The following is a 12,335-nucleotide window of genomic DNA, read 5'->3' as shown; positions in this document are numbered from 1 at the left end:
CATATTTTGGAGAGCAGTGATTGGAAGCAAACACCCTGCATATGTAAGGGCACTAATCACATCCTTAGGGGTTCACCTCTGTGACTCTACTAATCCTAATTACCTCCCAAAGGTCCCACTTCCTAATGCCTTCATGGGGGAGGGGAGTGGATATCTAGTCCAAGGGTAGCACAAATATTCAGCCCATGATAGTGAATCTCTTTCACACCCATGTGAAAGTTAGACCTTGACAATACAATATCCTATTCTATTCCTATACAATAACTATCTGGATTTTTACAGAGAAGCAGAGCTAGTTGCCAATGAAAATTTGTCTCTAAATGGGCAGTTCACATATTAGCTAAAATATAGTGCAGATGAGTTTATTTATCAATAAAGATAACTTTATTGAACAATTTTGAAATGAAAGACTCCTTATAGCATCATTGTAAAGAGTGAGTATATTTATATTATGTAAAGAAAGATCATAATTTTTTAAATTAGTAAATCAAGCATAAATTGTTAAGAATAATTATAATGGAGCTCTGATCTTAATTTTCAATCCTATCTAAGTAGGATTTGGAGTACTCCTCACTTGTATCATCCCTTCTCTTACTTACTATCAAGGGTTCCAGTCACCCTTTGTGAATCATGTCAGTCTCCATAAGAATGCTTATTTAGTCCCTCCGTGGTGGCACAACGGTTCAGGACACAGCACTGCAAGCTGGTGCAGTTACTTCAGTGCATATTTGATCCCCGCCCTGGAGGTGATCCACATGGCGCGGCAGACCTCTCCTGACCCGCCTGCTGCCACACCAGTAGTATACTTCGGCGATCTGCCTGTTCTGCTCCCCACTCAGTCTCCAGTGAAGTCTTTTACCAGCCCAGAACCTGTGGCTCGTACCCCAGTTCTGTATGCATAAATATATAAATCTTAAAAAAAAAGAATGCTTAATTATCAAATATTTGTATATTAAGATCAGAGTTTTTGTCTCATTAAGTTGAAGAAGGCTTTGTAATTATTTAATGGTTCATTATTTATTGTGTTAGTGCTGACTGTTGCGTAGACACATATGCATTGTTAGGATTAGAGGATTTCTGTTCCTTTTGTCATGTAGGCTGAGAAATGGCGCTCTCTAGGGTACATTGTTTCCTTTTTCTACATTGGAGCTCAGTGAATATATGTGCTATCTCTCTCTGTGACCTCTTAGATGTTTAAAATTTCTGTCTCTCTTCTCTGTCTGCAGTATGGTGAGAGATATGTTGTAGCTCCATTTGGAAAGGGGAGAAAACTTCTAAGAGATGATGACTCTCCTCCAATACATTTTGTTCCCTTTGCAATGTCAAAATCATGGGACTGTGGGTTTTATGGTTCACATCTCAGGCTGCACATAGCAACTTGAGAGGCTTTGTTTATTTCATGTATACTGTTGTGCATGTCATAATCCCGTATACCGGCAACTCACTATTCCTAAATCATTGCATTTATTTCCTCTCTGCTAGATCCCGTTTCATCTGCCTGAATATAATGTAAGACCCAGGCTCTTTCAATCTTGGGGCTCTGCCATCTTTTACATGTGGCTTCTAAGGATGCCAGGTAAGGACAGCTGCTTCTCAATTAGGTTGATGCAGAATCACTTACTTCTCTTTTGCTTGCATTTCATTGTCACCCGACTACAGCTAAAGAAGGACCAGGAAATACAACATCTGACTACAAGGTACTTTCTAGACTCTGTGGATTAAGAACTCAGATTTATCTTGATCAGCTATCTCTGCCACCACTATAGAGGCTGCCTGAGGTCACTATAACTTCCTTGCCCCTTAGGTGGTGTTTAAGACATGTTTTTGAATGAATGAATGCATGTATAAACATTGCATAACCTGTTCAAGGCCAGAGGCATAGAAGGTGAGGTCATCTTATTAATATGTGTTTTATGGTTACTGGCTATGATAGTTTTCAAACTTAACATGGATGAGACATGGAGAAGAAAGAACCAGTTTGGGACATATCTGTGTTACTTTTTGCACATCTCTGTCTGAAGATCACAGATTATTCTGTAGGAATAGTAATGAATACATGTGAAGATATATAGTCACCTTTTTTGGAGTACATTTTATCATTTAAGCACTTTAAAACCATCTATTGCCCTAAGAACATTCTAGAAGGCATGTTTCTATTTTAGAAAATAATTGTTCTTACTGTTGGACAAATATCCATTTATTTTAATGATTAAAGAAGAGCTCTAATATCTTTTCAGGTAGGGACAGAATCACATAATTTCTAAGGGAATGAAATATGTTTTTCCTCCATTCAAAAGATTCATAGGTACTGCCTTTGCAATTTTTTTTAACCTATCAAGAGGCAATAGATAGGATATCTATTCAAAAGTGCATAATGTTGCAAAGTGACAAGTGAAACGCACATACTAGGGGAGAATATCTCTTAATGCAACATCTTTTTTTGAAGCTTCTAGCATCCATAAAATTGTACTAGTGAACAAAATTGATAGCTGTTAAAAATAAATTAAGGCATCAGCCATGGTAATTTTAAAGTCTGTAAATAAAACAAAACACTTTGTATCTGAACTTCCACATCATTTTAAATGTGTGTATTCTCAGGAATTGTTATGCCTTATCACTTTTATTGTTCTTTTATCACAGCTGTGTGAAAAATTACAGTTGGAGCAGTAGTCATGATTTTACTAAAATACATTTTATTTCATGCTATGAAGCATATTGCTAACATTTGCTACTTTTATTTTTATGGCTGCATGACTCCCTCCACTCCAGTTAAGATTGTGTCAGTATTTCTGTGAAAAAAATCCTTTCTCTTTATGTATTTGTTTTTATTCTATGATTGCTTTAGCTAAGTAGAGGTGAATCTCAGAAGGAGTCATATTAAGTTAAAAAAAATTGGACAAATAAAACCTAAGTACCAAACACTGATATAAATTCCACACAACAAATGTTGCATCTAAAATGAAGGTAAAGTTCAAAGAGGATTAGAGCCACAATGTTTGACAAGAAGGAACCTTTACATGGTGGCTGAAATGTTAACAAACACGGGAGCATGCTCAGGGTTCCTCACCTGGCCCCTGCCCCCCCCCGCCCCCACAATGGAGGCAGATACTGAGAGCATAATATCTGCTGTGCACTGCTCAACCCACCAGGAATTGGAGGGGTGCACCATAGGGCCTCACTTTCAAATCTGGGAAAGTGCTCTTGAGACCCACTGTTCAAGATTGAAAAGAGGACTCCATAGACACTAGTGATGACACATAAGGAGTCAGCATTTATTAATCAGTCAAAAAGCAAGGAGAGAGATGGGATGGGAGAGACTCCTCAAGGTGTCAGGGCCAGGGGTCTGTCAGGGCTTAGGACTTGAGTTTGAGAACAAAGAAATTAAACTTTATTGATGAAGAAAAAAATGAGAGTGGGTTTGGCTAAAGTCATTTCCATCCAAGTGTGGTCCATTTCGTGTTGCTGACTATGAGCACTGAGCAGCTGCAGCTCAGTGGTCATGACAGGCTGGTGACCATCTCTAGGTGAACGCCTCGTTTTGGCTGTATGCCTGTAGCTCTGGTTTGAACTGACCTGGTCTCCTGGTCTGTGACTCCTTTCTTCTGTACTAGCCAAATAAACTGTAAAGAGATAGCTCAGGAATGTGCAGGGTAGGGGGAAATTAGTAATAAAAACAATGGGCCAAGGAAATCTATGGTAACAGGTTGTCTGGACCTAGATTCATTAGGTTTATTTAAATCACTCAATTAGCAGCCTGTGGGAGCAAGCAAAGTTCTGTCTATGTCCTGTCTTGTCTTTGTCCTGGGACCCTCCCTGTTTTGTTAACTATACAAGTTCTTGACATTGAGAGGATATTCTGATATTTCAGGTTTTAAGAAGTCAGGTGAACTGTTAGAAAGTAGACTTTGGATTGAAACTCAGGTTTTTATCTGGAAGCATAAGTAAAGCTGGAGAGGACAGGCCTCTAGCCACATAATATACTGTGTGTAGGAAACTGAGTTTTCCTTTACACCATGGTAGATTAAAAGGTGAATTGTCCCTTTAGTTTTACTGGAATAAAGGCCACCTTCAGTAACTCTTTTACTACATTTTGCATGGAAAGGGGTGATGCTGTTTGATTTTTTAAGTCACATAGTTTCTCAACTTGCTGGTAAGATAACTGAGAGAAAGAACCCAATAAACAAGTGTTTGTGATATCAGATTCAAAATTGATTTGTCTTTGCCTAGTTAACATTTACTCATTCATAAATACAGACAGGTATGTGCAGGGTAAAGTGAAAAAATTATACCTGAGGCAATGGGTTAAGAACCCTACAAGTGTGAAAGTTCTGACATTTGAGTTTGTGTCTTACTTTTCAACCAAGTTCCTTAAATTTTTGAGGCACAGGGTTATGTATAAAAGTATGTATGGCATGAACAAGACTTCAGTTCTTTAACTTCCTTTGGTCTTGGAGAGCCCAGGAAGGAATCAGAATAGGAGAAAGGCATAAAAACTTTGGAATCCAGGCATACACGTCTTCTGCAATCTGTTCTAATAATCAAGAAGACTCTGGGTTCTATATCCTCTATTGTGCATTCCAGATATCTGGCCCCAATGATTGTGATGTCTATATCTTCGTTAGTCTAGTAGCCCCAACCCTATACATTTCTTAACTGTATGGGAAACTGTATTGCTCCACTAATAAAGTGAAGAAATTAAATAAAATTTGAAACCAGAATATTGAAGTTGCTCTAATGTAACATTCTCATGCAATTAGAAACATTTAGGTTCTCTGCCATATGTACAGTGCATTTATTCAAATATCAAACGTTTCTTCAGCACCCAAACAAATAAGACTGGTCACTGAGAATGCGTTCCACCTAAAACGAATCTTGAGATGCTAGTTATTTATACAACTGTGGTTTGAAGTCTAAAACAATAAACATTTCAGAGCACTAGAGGATAGTCTAATAACTGTGATCAAACAGAACAGTTAGGCTGGGACACTGGCAACACAAATTCGATAGCTTTCTAAGGCAAGAGGAAGCGATGCAGCCTAAGGCCATTTAGGAAATCATTGTAGCAAATATAGACAGATAACTGAAGAAATCATCACAGAGGCATGAAATGCCTTAATTTACATAGAAGGAAGGGAAAAAATTCTGTTTGCACTTCCAGCCCAACTCTCTGGGACTTCCTTGCATCTATACAGAAAACACATTGCATCTGAGATTTGTTCTGCAGATTAGGAAGGAAATTATGTACTCTGCCTTGAGGCTGTGAGGCTGCGAGCTGAACATTACAAATAGATGCATCTGGGCTGTGTTGGAAGAAGATATACTCAAAACTGTCCAAGGAGACAGAGAAAAGCCCATCTGTGTATAAAAGCCAGAATTGGGTTGCTTTTGCTTTTGTTGTAAAAATCCATTCTGTTCAAATCCCAGCTAATGAAAATGTGCATCTGTAAATAAAAAATAAATCAAGGGAACCTACTAATCCTGCAGCTGCTGTCCACTTAAGTTTACTTATAAAAAAATAACTCAATTTTCTGGTCTGAATGCTCTTGCTATTTAGCAATGTGATGGCAATTTTAGGGGGACAAAATAAGTATTGAAATCTATTTATGTGTAACAACCTTGGCAAAGAAGCAGCTCTGCAGTGACTGTACAGTCATTTGCTTTTGTAACTGTGTGGATACTTGAGGTCCAGAATCTGACCCCAGAAATCCATTACCTGGCTGTTAAGTTGCTGTTTTATTTGCCCATGTTATTAATTAAATTGTTTCTGTAACCCAGGACTGGCACTGTGTATAGGTCAGCTGGGCAACCTTCCATGTTTTATAATTGGAGAATAGAAAGGGCTCCTGATCAAGATTTTTTCTCACTTGCTTTCCGTGGTAATAAAAATGTATGTATTTTTAAATTGTTAGACTATTATTTTTTATGGAAGTACAATATGTTAATTAACAGTATATAAAAATAAATTCGTGTCATCTATCATAACTGGAAATGAGGCAGGATTTCAAAGAAAAAGGAAACAGGACATTTTAGTTCTGATGGAGTTAGAGAAAGATCAGGGAATGATGTTGTCTTTAAAAGATCATCTTCCCTGGATGGTTGAAAATTCTTATAAACCCTGGCATATGTATCCATTGCTCGTCTTACTGTGGGATGAAGGCGGAGATAGATGCAGCTCATTAAGAATAATTTTATCCTAGGAGAGAAGTCCTACAGATAGGATCTCTGGCTAGAGTACAGGAAAAGTGATACGACAGGAGCAAGTTTAAAGATACATATTTCCTAAAATCAAGAATGGAAAGTTTGATGAAATAATTAGGGAATTTCAATACAAATAAATGAAATTGGGTAATTACCAAGTTGCTTTTTTAATTTGACAATTTATCTGTATTAGCAATCCTAACACCCCCTTAATTGAAAGAACTCTCTTTAAATTCACAGAGACAAGTCACAGGGGGAAATATTGACTGTATAGGCTACTTTTTCACGATGTGTGCTTATTTCTGTCTTGTGCTGTTAACCATGTTTGTTTTGACAGGTGCTGGTCAAAATGATGCAAAGAGGAAGACTTTAACATTCAGTAAATGTTCCTGCCACTGGAGCAAGCAGTTTTCATTTGTGTCTTTTTTTAGAATCCCCAGGATAGTCAGTAAACCTCTTCTTGAAATGACTGTTACAACTGGCAATCTCCAGAGTTTGTATCTTCAAGGCGTGAAGAGTTTGTTCTTGGGAAATTTTGTAGTGGTTAGAGAAAAGTCAAGGGTTTCTCATAGCATCTCATCTCTAATCCTTATACTTAGGACTTCAATTTCCCTGGAGATATTTATAAAAACAGTACATTCAGTGTCTTGTAAAAAATTGTTGTCTTATTTCTTGGTATCTCATTTTTCACGGTGGACGCAGTTGAAATATCTTTTCTTCTCTGTTAAGTCCAGTTGTACCTACCATGCCGTTTGCTTCCTGAAACAACAAGATTGATGACAGCATTTTGCATTCACCTGACTGTTTCTACTGTTTCTACCAATCCATTTTCATTTTTATGTGTTCTCATGAGAGGCAAGCAGAGGAAATCAAATAAACTTGCATAATTCCATTTTGAAATTCAGCTGATTATTCTGTTTCAAGGGTGATAACTAGACAACAGGAGGCAGCTGGATGAAGTCCATGGTTTGCCGGGTGCTGGTAGATTTTAAGATATGTGTAATAGTTTCTGATGCTGTTTTCCTAGATTTTATTTGATAATGGTAATTAAATTTTAGATAGGTGCCTTGGATGATTGGTTTCATTATTTTCCTTGTAAGAAAAAAATATGGGCATAAAACAGATTTGTGATTAATTGTGTTATTTTCTTTTCAAAGACAAGAAACACAGCCTCATGTAAACATACTTTTCCCTACCATGCTCCACTACTAAAATGCTCATGTTGATGGGCATTTGTAGGTGATTTATATATTTAGCACAAAAGTTGTGCTGGGCTTTTTATGAATAAGCAGCATGCTACCTATTTATCATCCAAGTGTTTATCATTTCCACAAACTAGAAGCTCATTATATAACCCAGCTTTATATCTTCTGCATTGAGAACTTACACATATATGAAGATCAGTTTTTTTTAATATTTCTTTTTTTATGTAAAGGGATTTAATATTTCACTCTTTTTCTTTCTTTTAAATTGAAGTAAAATTGGTGTACATTGTTGTTTGTATTTTAGGGATATAGGATCCCCCTTCAAGTATTATTACCACAGTGCACTGCTACCAAAACACCTAGTCGTCCACCACAGTCGGTTGTTCTCTCTCCCTACTTTGTTCTTGCTTCCTCACTCCCTCTCATCCTCTGAATTCCTCAGTTCTAGAATCAGTCTGGCTTTATCTATCCTTTTGTCTTGTTTCTTTATACTTCATTTATAAGTGACACCTGCAGTATTTTTCCTTTTCCCTTTTGGCTTATTTTGCTTATCGTTATCCCTACGAGCTCCATTCATGTTGCCAAGAATGGCATGCATTTGTCTTTTTTGATTATTGAGTAATGGTCCATTGCATATAAATTCTACAGTTCCTGATCTTGATCTACTGATTTGTTTTTGGATATTTTAGTTGTTTCCATATATACATTTAAAAAGATTTATTCATGTATGCATACAGAATTGAGATATAGGCCAGAGGTGCAGGGGCAGTGAAAGGATTCACCAGAGGTACAGTAGGAAGCAGAATAGGCTGATAACATACACTGCTGAGGGAAGCAGTGGGCTAGAGAGGATAGTTCTGTTGCACCATGTGGGTTCAAACTTGTGCTGAGGCGGCTGCAGCTATCTTAGCAATGCTATGCTTTAACATGTTGTGCCACCAGGGCCCTGTTTCCATATTTGGGCTACTGAAAATTGTGATGTTAGGAGTATGGGAATGCAAGTTTCCCTTCTAATTAGTGTTTTTGGGTTCTTTGGGTAGATACATAGGTGTGGAATTTCTGGGTTTTATGAGAGACCCATTTTTAATCTTTTGAGGAACCCCCACACTATTTTCTATAAGGGCTAATCCAATTTGCATTCCTCCCACCATCACTTGTTATTTCTGGTGTTTTTGATACAGGCCATTTTTACAGTAGTGGGTGGCACTTTTTATGATTTTCACTTGAATTTTCCTATTGATAGATAAGTGATGGTGAACATTATATCATGAGCCTGTTGGCTATCTGTGTATCTCCCTTGAAGTATCTATTTGGTTTTCTGTCCTGTTTCTGATTGGGTTATTTCTTTTCTTTCTGTTCAGTTGTTTTTAGTGTTGTTGGAAAACAGACCCTGTGGCAAAATTTAGATCTAGTACTTTTTTGTAATCCAATTTCAGGACAACCTCAATCTCACAGTGTGAGTAAGAGCAAAGGGGAATTAGGTAAAGCAAGAAAAGCAAACAAGGTGATATATCACTGAGTATTATTTGTTTGACAAAGGGCCACAAGTGGTTGTCCAATCATGTAAGAGTTTTCTTGTCAGGATTTTAGAAGCAATTTACCTACCAATGGTCCACAGCCTGGGAAATACAAAATGAATTTAACAACTGCCTGCATCCCATTTCATTGTCTCATTCTCAAACTTAGCTTTTTTTTGGAAGCTGTTACCTCCACATTTGAGGGTTCTGCTCCTAGATTGTGAAGTTAGGAAATACAGATCCTTTGTTCTGTATTTGGACACTTCATCTGGTTCAGGAAGTGGTGGGAAGAAACAGATTACAGGAGTTGTCAGTTGCAGGAAGCTAAATCACATAGCTCCTTTCCTCTTAGAGTTGGCCTGCCAGGCAATGACTTAGTGGAATAGGTTGAAGACCCAGAAAAAAAATGAAGTGGAGAGATTCTGAAGCTAAGCATTTGATATATCTATCAGCTGATTATTCTGATAACTGCTTATTAGCTATCCTTATCCTTATTAGCTACTCTTTGGTATGTACTCTGGCCAAAAAAAAAAAAAAGTTTTTGTTTCTTGCTAGTGCTACTTTGCATGTTCATTTTGTCCACAGCTTTTCTTATTTATTATGCCTTTTTTCATGTTTTTTATTTTGCTTGGGTGGAATAGCATCTCATTTTCTTCTAATCCTTTGGAAGCTAAGTATACACCAGACTACAGAAAGATCATTGTTTGATTTAGACAGAATCAAGTTGAAAGGCACTATTCAATAATTCATAATGACAATGACAACAATTCAGTGAAGATATAGATAACTATTAAATGAATTTGTATTTATAATTAATTTGTATAAATGTCAACAATTTGCTCATTCACAATTACTCTGAAAAAATACCTAGAAAATTGTGATCAGTAATATGGAAATAATAGTTATTGATAATATACACAGGCCCAAAATTATGTGAGGTGGTGGGAAAAGTTTGTTTCAATTGGAAACACATAGAATTTATTGAACACTAGAATAAGAATTGATTGTGGAGTATCTTTGAAATCTAAGTAAATCTAACTAACATCAGGGTTCCAAATCTCAGTTCGTTCTTCCACTTACTGGTTTTGTGACTTTGAACAGTTGTTGATCCTTGCTAGGCTTTGAATTTCCTCATCCATAAAATGGCAAGAATACTAGTATGTCACTGTGCTCCATAAGACCTACAGGGTTTTTTTTTTTTTTTATTTATATAGAGGAAATAAATGTAATGACTTGAGTACAAAAAAATGGTAGTAGACCTTCAATGATTGAAATGTAAGTGAGTCTGATTATTTCTTTCTGAAATCCTGAAAGTTCCACAGTGCACTTTCCCCATTCCAGCTGTTCTACTTTATCATGAGTTCAGGTTCTCAAATAATACGGTGTTCAAGTTTGTCTTTGAACTCTATCTTGCTTCATTTATTGTAGAGCTTTCTGCAAGCAATTTATATTTATTTAGTTTGGTTGAATAGAATTCTCTTGTAACAGGCCTATCTCTTTTGGGACCAGGGTTTCCATTTTAAGAAACATTCTACTGAGTATTTTTTTAAAGGTTTATTTATTTATGTATATACAAACTGGGGCAAAGGCCAGAGATGGAGTGGGGAGTAGGACAGGCAGATCAACTGAAATATACTGCTGAGGGGAGTATCGGGTGAGACAGGAGAGGTCTGCTTCATTATGTGGGTCACCTCCATGGCTGAGGATTGAACTACACTCAGGATTGCTGCAGTGGTTGCGGATGGCTTCATGGTGCTGAGCTTTAACCCCTGGCACCACCAGGGAGGTCCCTACTGAGTATTTTGGTTGAGAAAGATTACTGAGCAACTGCTATGTGCTAGGCATGATTTAAATCATTAGCTATTTAATAATGGAAAATGATAGTTTCCAATGTCAAGGAGCTTATCCTGGAGACAGATGAAAATATAAAGCAATACACAGGATAAGATAATTTCTAGTTCTAATAACTAATGAAGGTGTTAATAGTGAAAAAAAGTGAGAAAGTCTGAAAGTCTTGGGGTAAAGGACCACATGCACTGGAGGGATATGATGGATGTGCCAGCAACTTCAGCTATTGAAGGAAGTGCTTGGGCAAGTTATGTTTGCTTGTTTCTTATAGAAGATTCTTTGTCTTTATTTAACACCAACATTTTAAATTTTATGTTAGGCCTGCTAAAATTTTTTTTTTTTTGAAAATAAGTTTGTTCTATTTCCTTTAGGTTTGAACATCAGTGATATCGTGCAAAATTCAACCTGTCAGGTTATTCCAAACCCTAAATATACATTTTTCATTATAGACCAACTTGTTTCAAGAGGTCAGCGTTTGTATGCAGATGTATTTATAAATTTCCCAAAGGCTTCTAAGTCTTACTATTAAGTGAGATAGCACGTTTAAGAAAAAAGGCACTAATTTGTTTTAACATTTTAATAAATCATTTGAGTTGCTAATTGATACATTTTTTAACATCTATTTTAGAAATGTATTCTTGAGCTCTTACAGCATGTATCTGGTTAATATTTTTAGTTATTGATTCTTTTTCTTTTTATACATACATGTTTTATATAAAGAATTAACTGGCTCTGGATTTTGTATCCAGGGGCAGATATAGAACAATTGAGAAGTGAAGTACCCAAGTTTTTGCAGTCATTCGTTTATTCAAGGGTATTAAAGGAGTGTCATGGGTGCTGGGGCATAACCCATGAAATAAATTAGAAAGACAACCTTACTCAGATTCAGGATTCTATTTTATTATTTTAAATATTTATTTATTTATGCATACAAGAATTGGGATGTGCAGTGGGGCTGGGGAGATGACTCATCAGAGACAGAGTGGGGAGAATAGGCAGATCAGTGTAGTACACTGATGAGGGGAGCAGTGGGAGAGACAGAAGTCTGCCGCACCATGTGGGTCAGCTCTCTGGCCAGGGATCAAACTCATTTTGTAGTGGTTGGTGATAGCTTGATAGTGCTGAGACTTAAATCCCTGTGCCACCAGGGAGGCCATACATTTGGTATTTAAAAAATCCTCAGAGCTTTAGGAAAACATAGGGACTGGTACAGAGGGGGGAAAAGGAAAAAAATTTGAACACAAAACATTTTTTAAAAAAGATTTATCTATGCATACAGAACTGAGGTACAGGCCAGAGGTGCAGGGGCAGTGAGAGGATTCACCAGACAGAGTGGGGAGCAGAACGGGCGGATTGACGAAGTACACTGCTGAGGGGAGAAACGAGCTGGTCAGGAGAGGTCTTCCGTGCCATGTGGATCTGGGGTGGGGATTGAACTCATGCTGAAGTGGCTTTAGTTTCTCATTGCTGTGCTTTATTAACCCGCTGTGCCACCAGGGAGGGCCCAAGCACAAAACATTTTTATTAGAAATATGAAAGGAGGTGGGATTTTTGAGATTGAAAGTCT

The sequence above is a fragment of the Condylura cristata genome, unplaced genomic scaffold (assembly GCF_000260355.1).
Source record: "Condylura cristata isolate star-nosed mole 26May11 unplaced genomic scaffold, ConCri1.0 scaffold00005, whole genome shotgun sequence".
Lineage (NCBI taxonomy): Eukaryota > Metazoa > Chordata > Mammalia > Eulipotyphla > Talpidae > Condylura > Condylura cristata.
The sequence above is the reverse complement of the archived record's forward strand: the minus strand, read 5'-3'. Positions refer to the sequence as shown.